The sequence below is a fragment of the Diceros bicornis genome, chromosome 18 (genome assembly GCF_020826845.1).
Source record: "Diceros bicornis minor isolate mBicDic1 chromosome 18, mDicBic1.mat.cur, whole genome shotgun sequence".
NCBI lineage: Eukaryota > Metazoa > Chordata > Mammalia > Perissodactyla > Rhinocerotidae > Diceros > Diceros bicornis.
Genome location: NC_080757.1, coordinates 54,066,973 through 54,084,145, shown reverse-complemented (window position 1 = coordinate 54,084,145; position 17,173 = coordinate 54,066,973).

Below are 17,173 nucleotides of genomic sequence, written 5' to 3'. Positions count from 1 at the left end.
CCAAGACACTCGCCACCTGGCACCTCTGGCTTTGCCTTGCTGTGCCCTCAGGGAGTCTCCTGGTGTTGCACCCAGCAGCCCACGCCTGGCGCTTTGGGGCTGCCCTTCCCCCTCCTGGCCATGCCTCTGGTGTTTGCATCAGCTCCGCACGCAGACTGCCAAGATGAACCAAAAAGCTGCTCCGGGTTCCAGAAGCACCCTTCTCCCAGGGCTCCAGGGAGTTTGCACACCCAGGCTGCCTCTCCTCCTGTCCCCCCACCTGACACTGCCCTGATTCAGAGGGAACAAGGACACATCTGGCTGCCCCGCCTGGAGCACGCTGCCTCGAGGCCTTCTCTCTGCCCACACCTCCATGGGCAGAGCTTTTAAAGGTGCCAGAGCCTCCCCAAAGCCAAGTCTGGGCTGAGGTTTCCCTCACCTTCCACAGTGCACATCTGAAGGTGCCCACACTGGTTGAGGGGCTGGAGGGCAAGAGGGGGAAGGGGGTCCATCTGAGCAGCAGCCGCCGGCTCCCAGTGCCTCTGTCCTGCCCAGCGGCAGCCCCAACCACCACCCTGAGCACAGGTGCCCTCTTGGGACCACCCCCCTTCTCTTTGTTTCCGTAAGAATAACCAAAAGCATTTAAACGTGTTACCTTTCTTTACGCATATAGATTTCAAAAACGAAAACCAACACAAATCTTTATTTTTTGATTTAAAAGATATAATGAAAAATTATGGGGAGAGTATTCATTATGGCAGGTGTCTATCTGTAAGAAAAAATATATATATATGTCATATAGCTTGTTAGCAGGTTTATTTTTTAAATGAAAGGTAAGAAAGAAATTGATTTGAAATATATACTGCGAGAAGTCCCATGTCCTGTCAAACTTGTCAGTATTTTATAAATAAACTTTTTTTTTTTGAGTTTTGAAGCAACATTCATTCTTTTCCTCCCTGGAAGGTAATTGGGGACTCCCCACCCCCATATCATGCTCAAGCAAGCTGCTCCCCGAACACCCACTGTTTGCCATGCTGTGCTTTTGCAGAGAGTCAGGGGTCCAACTTATTTGCTCTCCTAATTTATAGGTGAGTGGACATCTGTGCCTTCACATTAAATGCACTATTTTATTTATTTTACACTTTTGGGGTAAGAACCTCTCAGCCAAATTAGAGGGAAAATGATAATGATTAATGGTAATCCTAAGAGCCATAGCTAACCCTGGTATGGCATTCACGCTGTGCCCGGCACTGTGCTAATCACTTTACATGGATTGACCCATGGCATCCTTGTGACAACCTCCGAAGAAGGAAACTGGATCAGAGAGAATGTAAGTGGCTTGCCCTTGAGAGTTAGAAAAGCCAGGATTTGCACCACAGCAGCCTAAAGACAAACGCAGCCTCTCTGATACACGCAGGCAAGTTCCGTCTCCGTGCTTATTTTAACTTCTACAAAGCCAGCCCCCAGGCCCTAGTGATTTGGTGTCATAAGAACCCCTGTGGTGTTTGGTGGATCTAACCTAGTTAATCCACCCAGGTTTAGAATTAGGACTTGAATTGCTGGATTCATGAGCACATCAATTTCTCTCACATCAAGTCGGATTCAAATAAGAGAAAGAGAGTGAAGGAAAAATTATTTTAATCGTACGTGTAATGCCACTCAATGAGTACACTTATTTTACATGGTCTACATTATTGTATAATGTACATCAGACATTTATTCATACAGAGGCTGCTCAACTAATGAAAACATAACTCAGGGAATTTAAATATATATATGTGTATGCACCTTATACACTTTATTTTTACTTAAAACACATAAATATAAATTCATTTCCTAATCTGTTAATTTTGGGCCATAGCATTTTCTTTTTTTGAGAATGGGCTCAATGAATAGAGTTCCTTGTCTTTCTTACATAAATCACATCTATAATGCATCATCAATGAATTCCAGTTTCTGGCTCTTTAAAAATTTTTAGAAATGATGGATTGAGGTCTTCCTGTTTCTGGTCCAGCATGTGAGGAGCTTAGAAGTTGCCACTCTGTCCCAACGACAAGTAAAAAGCTAGACAGACTGAAAAATCAACAACTCTTCTTAGATCCATAAGAGAGGTGAAGTCACAAGGCAAACTGCTGTCCCCAAAATTGGAGGGCTAGCCAGGTGAACACAGAGAACCTCAGAATTTCTTTTATCAGAGTAGAAATTACGGACTGATACAACAGCAGAATCCTAGATTTCATGATTTTTCCCTAATATTTTATAAGTCTGGTCCGTAATTGATTCAACACACTCTTTTATTTTTGCAACTTTCCTATCAAAGCCTTTCTTTTCCAAAGCATTCAATGTAATTTTCAAAGAAATAACTATTCTCCTTTTGCACTCTTATTTTATCCACTTACATCATATTTAATTAAATTATGTAATTACTATAAAAAGTACAACTGGCATAAACAAGTTTGGGAACAGTGATAATTGACTCTTTGTAAACATACAACTCAATTCGGTAGGAGCAGAAGTGTATGGGCATCACAGAAAGCAGGCTATCAGCCTTCGGCATTCAGGGGACCATGGGCATCTTTGGGCTTTGCAGAGGGAATATAGGGAATCTATTAATATGGCTAGTTGGTTAAGAGGAGGTCAGATAGGAGAGCTTCTCCTGTATATATTACAGTACAAACCATGCATACTCTACCTCATGGCCAATTTTCAAGATGACTAAGGGATTTTTCAAGGATAATTTTGACTACTCATAATCTTTGTATTACACATAATCTGGAATCCAACCATTCCATTCTACGCAATTCCATTCTAACTGGTCTGAGGATGTTTGGTTAAAGGGTAGTCACATGGAAGACATTCCAGAACAGGAGTCAGAAGAGTGGGTTCTGGTTGTAGAACGGTCACTTGCAAACTGTGAGGCTTAAAGTGCCTCTTAGTTTTCTCAGGGGAAATATGTGATCTATCACCGGTCAGATTGATGGGAAATCAAATAAAATAATGGGATTTGAAAGGAAGGCCTTTGACCACCAAAAGCATGTCTTTCTGGTGGTCAAAGGTGGTTGAAGAGGGTTTGTTCTAGATCTGGGAGAAGTCTCCTTGTACTCTTTAATTCTAATCTTCTTCCTCATTCATTTCTAATCCCAGATAAGCCCCTCCCTGCCTGTGGCCAGTGGGCATGGCCTTTGGCTGTCTTCAGCTGCATTACCAGTCAAATACACTAGGAAAAAGAAAAAGACAGTGCCTACACCAAAAAAAATGAGGAAAGTCGATCTGCTAGGAAGGATGAGAGGAGGGGAAGGAAGGTGCTTTCCAAAGCAAAGGAGACGTGGTGTGATACCATGTACAGGTTTGGGTTACACACAGTACTCCTTTCCACTGAGAAAAGGTAACCTCACCTGGAAAACATCAAGAAGCCTCTCAGAACTCAGCAGAGTTTCTTTTCTTGAAGCTCCCGGAGTTACTAAATGAGAAAAGCACTCTTGGTTGGTGAGGCTAACCAAAAAGAGCATGAGGTTGGCAGACCTGGGTTCCCACAAATTCCAGCTTGAACTTGAGTTCAACCTCTACCAACCTCCACTACCTCATCTGTGGAATGGGTACAACTTCTGCCTTTTCCAACATCAGACTCAGGGAACAAAGCATAGGGAAATGGCCTCTTAGATAGACGTGACCGCCAGAGGGGTCCTCCCCTGACCCCTCCCCATCCCAGTTTCTCTGTCCTGCACACAGAAGGTCCAGAACCATCAGAGCTGCTTTTTCTTTTTGGTGTCCTGATCTTGATGGCAAAGCACTTTGGCAGAGAGGCTTGGCTGGTGACAACAGATGGAGAAAGCGGCTGCTGTCTTTCTTTTTGCCGTCCTAGCTTCTGGCAGGGAGGATTCACTAGAGCTGCTGGCTCTGGAGTTATGGGTTATGGAGGAGGTTCTGTTAAGGTGCAGGGTAAGAAGGTAAGAGGAGATGAGATGAGCCTTGGGTGGGCCAGAGCAGTCAGCTCCAGGTTGGTCTCAGGCTGAATGGCTCCATCAGACTCAAGACGGGCTGCCCCACCGCCTGCCCCAAGGCTCCCGGCACATGCTGCAACCACCCTTCTCGAATACTGGCCCTGAGAGGCTCCAAGGAAATCCAGGAGAACATACCACTTCCCAAATGGGGGCTGTCTGGGCTGTACAGAGCCACTTGCTCAGAAGCTAAGCATTACCATGGGAAAGGAAATGGATATAACCAAATAGTGTTTGGATCACTTCCCTCCCAGCATTGATCATCCAAGTCAACCAGGTCCTTTGGATTGGGATTTTATTACTACTTAGCCAGAGCTTCAGCCAGGGCCAGGGTTACCTCAGAGGGCACAAGGGGTCAAAGCCCAAACAACATCACCCATTGCTCTGGAGGATCCGGATGCAATGACATCCTCGGCCGTGACCCCGTGGAATCTGCCCTGGAGGCTGGTTGCAGGGACGTGGGCCCAGTCTAGTACCAGCCTGACTATGAACTGAACAGAGGGCCCCTCCTCGTGGCCCTCATTCAACATGCAGCTCAGGAGTGGGGCTGCTGGGTAGTGGGGGCTGAGCTGGCTGCATCTCCTCCTTTGCTCCAACTTCCTGCAGCAGCATTGTCTTCAAGGCTTTGGGATCTGCTCAGCAGCTCCTTGTGGGGCCCAGAGAGAGTGGCTGATGAATAGAGTCACCATAGGCCCTGCTTTACACCTGTTGTCCTGGTGTAATTATTAATACAACTCTCTGGGCCGGCCCCGTGGCTTAGTGGTTAAGTGCTCGCGCTCCGCTACTGGCGGCCCAGGTTCGGATCCCAGGCGCACACCAATGCACCACTTGTCCGGCCACGCTGAGGTCGCGTCCCACAAGCAGCAACTGGAAGGATGTGCAACTATGACATACAACTATCTACTGGGGCTTTGGGGAAAAAAAAAGGATGAGGATTGGCAATAGATGTTAGCTCAGAGCCGGTCTTCCTCAGCAAAAGAGGAGGATTAGCATGGACGTTAGCTCAGGGCCTATCTTCCTCACAAAAAAAATAAATAAAATAAAAAATAAAAATACAACTCTCTTTCACTTTGGTCAATAAATTATCTGAGGGGCCGGCCCCGTGGCGTAGCGGTTAAGTGCGTGCGCTCTGCTGCTGGCGGCCTGGGATTCGGATCCCGGGCGCGCACTGATGCGCTGCTTGTCAGGCCATGCTGTGGCAGCATCCCACATAAAGTGGAGGAAGATGGGCACGGATGTTAGCCCAGGGCCAGTCTTCCTCAGCAAAAAGAGGAGGATTGGCATGGATGTTAGCTCAGGGCTAATCTTCCTCATAAACAAATAAATAAATAAATTATCTGATCTTCCTATTGATGAGTGATACTTGACAAGGGGCCAGGGCCCCACTTCAAGCCCCTCCTACAGGTGGGCCCTGGGACTGCTGTGTTGAAGTTCTGAGAGAACTAAAGGGACCATCTCCTGGACACAAGCTGTGATCTGGGACTCGGTGGGGGCATGGAAGAACCAGCAAGTCAAGTTCCTTCCAGCACTGGGTATCCTGCTCAGTTCTGCCTCAGCCAGGATGGGATACTGTGACCCCAAATTCAGAGGGAAGCTCATCTCTCTTATTGCTTCCTCAGACCCTATGTCCCGCCGCTTGAGGGTCTGTGCTGTCCTGAGGCCCGTTCTCCCTCCTGAGGGCTCCGGGACACAGGTACTAATGTCTGGAGGACACTGCCCTGCGTAGACCTTTCTCACGGAGGGGGTCTTGTTAATAGAGTTGCCTGAGAGAACAAGAAACACATCCTCCTTCTGTGGGATCTCCCCCGCCCTCTCCCCACGCCCACTCCCCAAGACTGATGGATTGTCCATGACATTTGATAGAAACTTGGGGGAAATCCTCGCTGGTGCAAGGCTGTCTTCAGGAATCTTACTGGTCAGCACAGTTGATAGAGCAGGAAACACAGGCCTTGGACACAGGAAACCCGGGTTCAAATTAGGGTTGCCAGATAAAATACAAACCAATTTTGCATGGGACATATTTATCCTAAAACATTATCCATTGTTATCTGAAACACAAATGTAACCGCATCCTCTCTTTTTACTTGCTAAATCAACCAGCTGCCTCAAAATCTAACTCTACACCAGATGTAGAGGCTGTTGCAAAACTTTCTGTACCTCAGTTTCCTCCTCCAGAAAATGGGGATGCTGAAAACTCCTCTGGATCCCTCCAAGAAAAGAAGGTATTAGAAGGGAGATTACATGTGAACATAATTTGTGAACCATATAACACTCTACACTTGTAAGGGATTATTGCTATTGTTCACGGATAAAATGCCACTTATATGGAATCAGCCAAGAGCTTCTGGCTTTAGGCACAATTCCGACTCATTCAGTCCTGACTTCCACTCCCTTACCAAGTCCTGTTCTACCCAGCCTCGGGACTCTTCCTAGCTGGAAATCAGGTCCACAGAACACTTCTGAATCTTAGAAGTTTGGATGTCTCTTTGGGAGAGCTACACCTGCATTTCGGAGTGTATTGGTCATGCTAGAACGCAGCAGCACACTCAGATAAGGATCATTTGGGGAGGGTTTCACGAAGAGACCACACACCATGTTGTGGTAAGGTGTTCGGGAGCTACACAGGATACTACAGACCCCAGGGTTAGGAACAGCTGGGTGCCATTACCACCCCGGGCCTGACGTGGCGAATGGAGGAGGAGGAACTGGAACCTGCAGACAGAGAAGGCTGGATGGAGAGAGAGACGCCACCCAGGGGCAGGTTGGGAGCTGGAGAAGCACCATCTCCCGACCTGGACGTAGCTCTCCTTCCGTCCTCCACTCTCCCGCCTGGGCTTCTTATGGTCCAAACTCAGCAGAAGTCAGAGGGCACTGGGGTGCAGTCCATACAGGCCAGCGTCCCCAGGGGCACAGAGCAAGGAGGAGTGTGGACAGGGGGGTCCCAAGCGTGCCAGCAGGCCCACAGCGGTGCTTACTTGTGCCTTCTGATGTTGATGTCCCCATGGAAAGTTCCACTCTTAGACCCAAGGTGAATGATAGGCTCTTCTCTTACTCTCTTTTCTCAGTGTTGATAAAGAGTGGAATTAGACCTACAGATGCTTGCTAGGAGCTTACACCAGAATAGGTGGGATTTTCTGGTGTATTAGAGAATTTCAAGGGTCTTTGACTTTCTGTTGCCTGCAACCTCCTACACCGGCTAGAGCCCTAGGACAACAATGGCGAGAGCTGAACTTTGTCGGGCCGTACCACACCCAGCACCGTGCAGAAGGCCTTTTTTTGCAGCATCGTTAATCCTCAGAGCAGCCCCACGATGCAGGAATTTCACCTCCTCCTCATTTGACAGATAAGGACACTTAGATGTGGAGAAGAGAAGGGACCTGCCGGCTAAGTGCCAGAGCCGGGATTGGACCCCAGGCCTCCCTGGCTTCACTGCACACCCTCTTTTAACCACCAAGCAGCCTTCTCCCGGGGTTCAGACAATGCTGGACCTGGAGGAGGGGATTTGGGCACCTGGGGAGGCCTTTACACTCTGGGCGGCAGGCCAAGCAGGAAACATTGTTTCAGGATAACGATGTCCCCAAGGGTGGGCAGACGTTTTCCCTAAAGAGCCAGATAGTAAATATTTCCGGCTTTTCAGGCTGACAGTCTCTGTTCTAGCGAAAGCAGCCAAAGACGATACACAAATGAACGCGTGGCTGTGTTCCAATCAAGTTTTATTTATGGACACTGAAATTAGAATTTTAAATAATTTTCATGTGTAATGAAATATCATTCTGGTTTTTATTTTTTTCCGAATCATTTAAAATTGTAAAAATCATTCTTAGCTCATGGGCCACACAAAAACGAGTGAAGTTTGCTGACCCCTGGTCTAAAGTGGCTTCTGGTCGAGTCTACACTTGCTGGAACCTCTCTGGGGTTCTGGTGTGACCCCTAGATAAGGTAGTCGAGGGTACTGTGGTAGGTTGAATAGTGTCCCCTGACAATTCATGTCCACCTGGACCTCAGAATGTGACCTTATTTGGAAGTAGGATCACTGTAGATGTAATCAGTTAAGATAAGGTCGTACTGGATATTAGGGGGGCCCTAAATCCAGTGACTGGTGCCCTTCTAAGAAGAGGAGAGGACACAGAGACACACAGAGAAGTCCACGTGAACACGCAGCCAGAGGTTGGAGTGATGCATCTGCAAACCAAGTAACGCCAAGGATCGCTGTTCTGAGAAACTGGAGGATGCAAGGAAGGAGCAGTCTCTGGAGCCTTCAGAGGGAGTATGGCCACGCCCACACCTCGATTTTGGACTTCTAGCCTCCAGAACTGGAGAGAATAAATTTTTGTTGGTCTTTTCCGACAAAGGAGTAATGAACTCTCTTTGGAGCTCCAGTGTGACTCTTTTATCTCTAGGAGTTTAGTTCAATAGACTCGGGTAGGCTGGCAGGATCCCAGGAACAGGCAACCCCTGACCTCAGGCTCCCCTCCCGCTCCTCCCCCAGCAGTCTTACATTTCTGTAGAAAAGTGCCAGCCAGCCCTGCATTAAACTGGCAACTATGGGATGCTTGTTTTCCTGTTTCTCCCCAACCTCCCCCCTTCTTTAATTGTTTCCACCTCTCTACTAAGAACTAAACAACAGCCATTACCCGAGGTCAGGAAAAACCCGCACCACCACCAACCTGCAAAATATTAATCACAGATGCTGGTGACCAGAACTCCTTCCGGGGGCCTGTCTCCCTCTCTGGCCCTTGCTGAGTAAGCACAGGGGGTCGGGAAAGTGCTAGGCGCATTGAGAGCTGGGAGCAGAGAGGGTGCAGCCAGCCCACGCGTGGGTGGAGGCAGGACCTGCCTGCTTTCTGGGACTGGCACAGTGCCTGCTACTCCGGGAGGCCAGGCAGGCTGCTATCTGGGTCTCTGGGACTGCATACCCTTGAAAAGCAAGGCTCCACATTCCCCAACTTCTAGGACCCAACAGCACAACAGTGCCAGATGGAGAAAACCCCAATGCAGTCAAGGATGCCTGTATATATGAACAACAGCTCACGCTTAGCCAGACACTTTCCTAAGCACTTTGCAGAAATTAACTCACTCATTTTACAAAGGCAGGAGCTGAAACACAGGGCCAGGTAAGCTGCCCGAAGTGACAGGGCCAGGGGCTCCAGTATCCCCAATGCCTGGGGACTGTCCCAGCCAAAACACCATGTGTCCCAGCTGGAAGAGAGCCCCTCAGGGTAAAAGGACCTGCCCTTGTTCCTGCGGGGAGCTGGAGGTAGAACCCCTTCCCTGACTCCCCGTCCTGGACTACTTCTGTTCCACGGTCTCTTCTGGGGAGAAAATTATTGCCGTAGTTCGTGGCTCCCGGATGACATTGAAACACGGTCAGCAAACTTGGCGTTGTTTACCTTAGTGGCACGTGTTGTGAAGGCATTGGCCAAGAGCAGCGAAGATCCCGGAAGGCTCTAGAAGATGTGGATGGAGGGGAATGGCGGGAAGTCAGGGACGCCACCTCAGAAGTGGCCCCCATGTCATTGCTTGGAAGGAGATCCGAGGAGGTGGGGCAGATGGAGGCGGTGAGCTGGTGGGGCCAGCAGGGTGGCTATGACCACATCTGTTTGCAGTTTTCCGGCTCGCCTCCCCACCCCCACCTCACCCTGCCCTCTGTAATCAGCCTGCTGTCTGTGCTTGTCCGGCCTCGTCCCCCTGCCTAGACCCGTCCTGCAGACGCTGGGCCGTGAGTCAGAGGCCGGCTCATCTCTGTTGCCTTCTGTCGGCTCTTGGGATGGGGGTGGAGTTGTTCCAGTCACGACACCATGACTTCACCTCAGGGGGAGTTCCTGGGGTGCTGCCCCAGCGAGCGTCCTGTGCACGGCCTGGACCAGGGGGGACACCCTCAGACGCCCCAGGATCGGGCAGCGAGGACACACAGGAGAGAAGCAGGCTGAGTGTGAGGGAGATAACAGCCATGCAGCACAGTGACTAGACGGCAACTGACACTAGACCTCAAAAGAAGAGAGACTCAGGAAGTGGGTCAACTGCAGGACCTGCCGGCCTCCTAAAGGGGCAGCACTCTCTGACCGCTGCCCTGGAGGAATGAGAGCCCCGTGCTGCCAGGCTCTTCTGAGTCTTCCCAGAAATCCAAGTTTAATGTAAATCCCCCTTGTGCTTATTAGCAACTGAAAATATAGAAAGATTTTAAGCATTGTTGTAGCAGATGGTATCTTCCAAAATGGTTGCAACAATATTGCCCATCGCATGTGCTCTTCTTGTAATATAACTTTGACACCCCTCCCATCGAAAGGTGGAGTCCATGATCCCTCCCCTTGAATCTGGGCAGGGCCGGGCTTGTGACTACAGCAGAAGTGACGCTCTGGGACTTTCAGGGCTAGCTCATTGTTATGGGTTGACTTGTGTCCCCACAAAGATGTTGAAGTCCTAACCCCCAATACCTGTGAATGCGACCTTATTTGAAAACACAGTCTTTACAGATGATCGAGTTAAGATGAGGTCATTAGGGTAGGCTCTAATCCAATATGATTTGTGTCCTTATACAAAGAGGACATTTGGACACAAAGACAGACACTCACAGAGGAAAGACATTATGAAGACACAGGGAGAGCACCCTGTGAAGACAGAGGATGAGAGCAATGAATCTACAAGCCAAGGAGTGCCTGAGGCTACCAGAAGCTCAGAGAGAGGCATGGAAAAGATTCTCCCTCACAACCCTCAGAAGGAACCAACCCTGCCAATGCCTTAATTTTGGACTTCTGGCCTCCAGAACTGTGAGACAGTAAGTTTCTGTTGTTTAAGTCACCCAGTTTGTGGTCTTTTGTTATGGCAGCCCTAGGAGACTAATACAGTCATAAAAGGCCATATAGGGGCCTGCCAGGTGGCATAGCAGTTAAGTGCACGTGCTCCACTTTGGCGGGCTGGGGTTCTCCGGTTCAGATCCCGGGCACAGACCTACGCACCACTTGTCAAGCCATGTTGTGGCAGCGTCTCATATAAAGTAGAGGAAGATGGGCATGGATGTTAGCCCAGGGCCTATCTTCCTCAGCAAAAAGAAGAGGATTGGCAGTGGCTGTTAGCTCAGGGCTAATCTTCCTCACCAAAAAAAAAAAAAAAAAAAAAAAGGTCATACAGTTTCCACCTGGTTCGCTTGGGATGCTTGATCTTGGGACTTGGCTGCCATCTTGTGAGAAAGCCCAAACTATCCTACATGGAGAAGCCATACATGGGTGGGCTGGCTGACAGCCCAACTGAGATCCCAGCTGACAGCCAGCAGTAACCACCAGACATGTGAGTGAGGATGATCCAGAAGATTCCAGTCCCCAGCCATTAGTCTTCCCCCTTTAAGTCTTCCCAGCTGAGACTCTTTACATCATGAAGCAGAAACAAGCCATTTTTCTGTGCTCTAATCCAAATTCCTGAGACCCATAGAATCCAGAGGCATGATAAAATGGTTGTGTTTGGAGGCATTTGTTCTGCAGTAATAGTACCTGGAACAGTTGATCTTCAGACTGCATCCGACCCACAGGCCAGAAGTTTGCCTTCGGATGAGACCAGCAAGGCTGGCTGTGGGCTCTGCAGGACTAAAACGCTGCCCAACCTGGAGGGATGGCTTCTCCATGCCTTCTGGGAGAAGGGGAGGCTGGAATGTGAAATCAAAAAGGTGGGAAAGAGGGGGAGGAGAAGAGCTAAGGTGCAAGGACAGGATTATCCAGGTAGAGACAGGATGTGTGCACAAGAAGTCACCCTCAACTAGCAAAGATCCCATTTTAAGAGCCTAGGAGCCAGGAGATGCTGTTCTCCAGGACACTTGGAGGAGGGAGCTCTGCAGAGAAACTTGTGAGTCTTGCAGCCCCACTGCTGTAGGGCCTCGCAGGGCTTTTTGGAGATCAGATGAGCTAATACATGTAAAACCCTTAGAAGAATGCCTGGTAGCTTATGGAAACTGACATATAATGTGGGTTTACTATTGTTCTGATCAGGGTTGGGATTTTCAGACAGTGTCCTAAAGCCTTGGGGTCTCCCAGAAGTGCCCCAAGAACTGCATTGACAGAGGTAAAGTGGGAGGGGCTCTGGGACCCTCACCCCGCTTTAGATACAGCAGGGCCACCTTGATGTTTTATATCTTGTGCAGTTTCACTTTGGGGGTGGAGGGGAAGATTCCCCTGCTTATACAAATAAAACCTTTGAAAACCACCCATGTAAGGGAACAAGCACTGGTCTGGGGTTAGAAGAGCTCACTCTTGTCCCAAGTTCTGCTAGCAGGTGGCTGTGCGACCGTGGACAGTCACTTTACCTCTCTGGATTTTATTTTCTGAGCAACCTAGGTGATCGCTAACATTCTATCAATGTCCCTAAAGTAGCAAAACTATTTGCTTAAAAAGAAAGGGAAAACATTCTCTTCTGCAAATATCCAGGTAATTAGTTTATTATAGATTCAATTACAAGGCCCATAAGCCTCCTCAGCCAGGCTCTCTCTCCCTGTTACCTGCTGGTGGCCTTGGGCCAGCAAAGTTCTGCTTTGCTGGAGGACTTCCTGGATGCCACAGAGCCGAGACTTCACTCGCTACTCAGGAACTCTGCTGACCTGGGCCTGGGACCTGGTCTGGGGCAATTTGCTGCCTGAAGCTGACTCTTCATGGCTAGCTTTTGCCTTCAACCACAACTGCTTTCTGGAGAGCAACTGGCTTGTGGAGGTGACAGAGGGCTTGGGGAGTGGAGACAGCTAGTGTCCTGCGGCATCAAGCCATCAAGCTGGGAGAGTAAATTGGCCTTGACATCAGGCTAGGATGAGCTATTGTTTTGACTCAAAGGCTTCGCAGGAGCAGAAGGACACACACATGTGCATATTATACACACACACACGTGTGTGTGCACACGCACACAAGACAACCCTTAGGAAACGGAAACCTCTGGAGGAGGGAAAACAAGCTCCGCAGCCACGATGATGAGCTTGGACGATTACACCCAGCCCATAACCACGTTTTCTGGCACCTCTTCCCCCTCGTCCCCACAACAAGAAGGGACGCAGAGATGCCAGGCCCTTCTCCACTCTTACCACTTTCTTTGCAGCCATTGGCTCAAGACACATCTCATTGGCTTGCATGTGGGAGCAGATTCAGGAGGGAAGACAGACATCTCTTCAAGCCCCTTTCTTCCAGAAAAGCCTCCTTCTGTGTGCCCAGGGAGCTAGGAAAGTATAGGGAGACCCCGGGGTCAGACAGAAGTCTGAGAGCATCAGAAGTTCAACCCAAGGGCCTGGGGTTTTAGCGGGCTCAGTGCAAAGGGAGGGATGGAGGTGGGAGCACCCCGACAAAAAGCACAGGCACAAGAAACCACTGATTTGAGGGTCCTGTTCCTTTAAGCGCCTGGAACATCTGGGTGGATATGTCACATCACATTGGTACGTGGAGGATGCTGAGTGATGCCTTCACCCGTGGGCCATGCACTGAGCCCCAGGAAGGGATTTAATTGAGGTCTTTGGTGTGGATGTGGGCTGAGGGAGGAGGAAAGGCAGAGTGGGACATTACTGTGGCCTCCTAAGAACTGCCTTGAAGCAGGGTGCGTGGTTCTCCTCGAAAAAATATAGAACTTTCCTGGGAAGATAGGAGTCTGCCTGCTTGGTGAAGATGGTGCCCACTCTCCCCTAGCAACCTTCCCTCACCCGCCATGGCTCAGTATAGTAACAAGATCACTCAGGCTTCAGCCAAGATCTGTTTCCTTTCCTGCCCTCTCGTGGTTTTGTGGCTAGAACTGTGGGCTCTGGAGCCTGACAGCTTAGGTTTTTCCAATCTAGGATCTGGATTTAGCTGTGTAATCTTGGGGAAGTTACTTAGCCTTTCCTGTTTTTAAGCTGAAAGATGGGAATAATGATAGCCACCACTCCCTAGGATTGAGATGCAGAACTCCTAACCTACAGTAAAGTACTCAGCAGTGAGCCTTGCTTTTTCTAAGTGCTCCTTATTTAGGCCACATGTGCCTGGGAGCCAGGCTCTCGGGGAGAAGAAAAGCCTCTTTTGGGCACAAACAGAAGCTCTTCCCTTCCCCATGGTCCCTTTTCTTTCCATCTCTCTGGCGGCCCAGGAGGGGTTCTGGCTATCAGGGGCTGCCCTCCAGCAGAGCTGGGTCTCTGTCTACCCTGCCGACAGACAATGACAGAAAGCTCCGGGGCAGCCCCCCGGAGCCTGACAGACTCCTTTATCAGAAGTCCAGGACTGCCTCTTGCAGATAACGTGGTTCATTTTTTTCTGTTAGCTCAATTCTGGGAAACACAAATGGGGATGGGCCCACTCTGTGCCCAAGGCGAGACGCTCAGGAACAAAAACTTGGTGCTTAATTTTGAGACCGGGCAGCATCCAAGTGGGGACCACGGACCTCACGCCAACAACATGAGGTGGGTACCCATGTGGTCCCCATTTGCAGATGAGAAAACTGAGCCCTGAGAGCTCAAGTGACTTCTCCCAGGTCATACAGTGCCAGTTAGGATTTGAGCCCAGGACTATCCGGCCCAGGGCCTGTGTTCCTAATCCAGATCTTTGAGCCCTTTGAGCATCAAGAGGAAGCCTCTGCTGAAGGGCAAGACTGGGCTCTCCTACTTGTCCCATCACTGGTGGGTGAAGCTCTGGGCTTTAGGAATCTGGGGACCACACGGAATATTCTTCTCAGGGTCCCTGCTTCTGATACTCGCTGTTTTTAGCTGAAGTCTCTGCTATTTTTCTGAGGAGCCCAGAGCTGTGGCTGTATCTTTCTTGCCTATCCTTTTCTCCCTCCCAGATAAACAAGACATTCAGTGTCATCTCCCACCTTCCTGGAAATGTCCCGGCTCAGTGGTCAGGGGCAGCATGTTAATAACATGACGATACACAGTGACAGACAGGACTCCTAAATGGAGTGTGAAGGGGCCTGTGCCATCTGTCCTTTCCCTGGCACAGGGACAGAGAGGGCCACGGTACCCAAAAACCTGAAGTTTGACTTAGCAACAATAATAATAATAGTAGCTTGGATCCTTTACATTGAACTTGACAATTCACAAAGCAAGATCACATGCGTTATATCCTTCCATCCTTCTGATAACCTCCTGTGGTCCAGATTGTTACCATGCCCTTCCTACAGATACGACTCAAACAGACAAAGTGGCTCCCCAGATGTCACCCAATCCAGATGTTCTGACGCCATGTCTGGACTCATTTCCAGTAAACTCCATGGCCTCTCTGCTCTGAAACCACCCCTGACCCACCTCATCACCTTCTTCAGGCCCAGCTCAACCCTACTGCTGCCTCCTGACCCCAGAGTCCCCAGCCTGGTGAGCAGCATCTCTCCCTCTGGGCCAGGGGTCATCTGAGACACAGTGCCTCCCTCACCCCCTGAGTCCTTGGGTGCTGCTGTCCTGGGAGGATGTATGACCCTGTGGATGGTCCAGCAAGCTCATTGAGGGGGTTACTAAATACAGCTCAGCTTGAGGCCAGGGTTACAAGCAGAAGAAGAGAGGCCTGCAGGGTCCTGGACTCTGCTCATTCATTCTTCTGGCCAAGGTACTACGTGCCAACCCACACTGGAGATTCAAACGCCAATCAGACACCATCCTGTCCCCAAGGAGCCCATGGGGGGACTTGTTTTACTGTCTAGGTGCATTGGCTGCCCCAGAGCCCTGATGTATGTTAACTCCCTGGGGGGAGGGTGGGTTCCTCCCTCCAGGGAGGTGCCTGGAGCCTGGGGCAAAAGAGCCCCCAGAAGTGGGCTTTTCCCACAGTGTGGAGGGGCTTACCCTGAGTCCTAGGCTCTCTGCCAATAGTCTGGTATCCTGGGGATTTTCCCAGGCTGCTCAGGAGAAGTTGCCTGGCCCGTGAAAGGGCTCCAGGTGGTTCCCAAAAACACAGAACCAAGGAGTTAAAGAGCCTCTGCCCAGCAGGGTGGGAGTGAATAGCCCAGGGAGGGCAGGTCCTCAGCTCACCAAACTCTGCTGACATCAGGCCCTGGTGACACCCTGCGTTGTCCACTCAGGACCATCTCTGCAGAGCTCTGTGGGAGCGTGGGAGACTCAGGATAGAGGCGGGAAGTCAGAGCTTTGTGTGCGAAGGAGTCTTGGAGATCAGCTCATTCCAGAAAGTGAAATGACCTTCCCAGAGCTATACTTTATGGCAAACACCTCTATAGTGAGTGGGGCCCCCAACGTCTCTATAAGGAAATAGGATTAACATATATAAGGGATCCTCTTAAGGGCTGGGGCAAAATGATGTTGTGGGAGATCAAAATTGGCCACCCTGAAATATGTCTCTTTACCTTGATTATTTTCTCTGACCAAACTGCCTAAAGAACTTAACACAGAAGACCTGTTCCAGGAAGGAGTTACTATCATATGATGGCTGTACTGTAACGTAAAATAGATGTTACAATAGGAAAGGCACCAGAAGCCCATCTTATCAAAAATTCTGTCTCTCCCAGGCCACATTCTCTAGGTGGCCCTGCAAAGAGTTGCCAGACAAACATTTACATTTACAAGGGAACTCTCCATGTGTAAACGTATCTCCCCCTCTGTATTGGGAAGAGGGGGGGATGGCCTTATCTGTGGAAACTCTTATCAGCACTGAAGGAGAGGACTTAAATCTGCATACCCTTGATTACTGTAATTTCTGTCTCCCTCCCCACCCCTAACATCCTCCTTTGTCTTTAGCTGAAGATAGTATTTAAGATGAGAATCTCTGCCATTGTGTTGAGAAACTCAGTTTCCCTGGTTTCTCCCATGTATACATGTTATTAAACTTGGTACTATTTTCTCCTGCTAACCTGTCTTTTAATTATTTGGCCAGCCATAAGAACCTTGAGGGAAAGGGCGGAGGGAGAGTCTCCCTCTCCCCCGACAATATGAACTAAAATGCCCAGAACCCAGTGCTAACAAACACTGGGAGGTGTGAGTTTGGGGCGGGCAGATGCACGTGGGAGCAGGCCCCTGCAGCTGTAAGGATCACGCATGCCCAGGTCCCAAGGGCAGGCCCCAGCAACTTGGAGAGGCAGAGACACACGCCCAGGCCTAAAGGCTTATAGGTCAAGTTACACCAAAGGTGCAGTTAAGACCTCAAATCCCTCTCCAAAGTCAGGGGCTTAGAGCTTGCCAGAAATTTCAAGGTAGGTATTCAAGCTTCAGGTTTTTCATTTTCATTTTGTTTCATTTCAATCAGTTCCCTAAATATCAATAGACAGCTCTG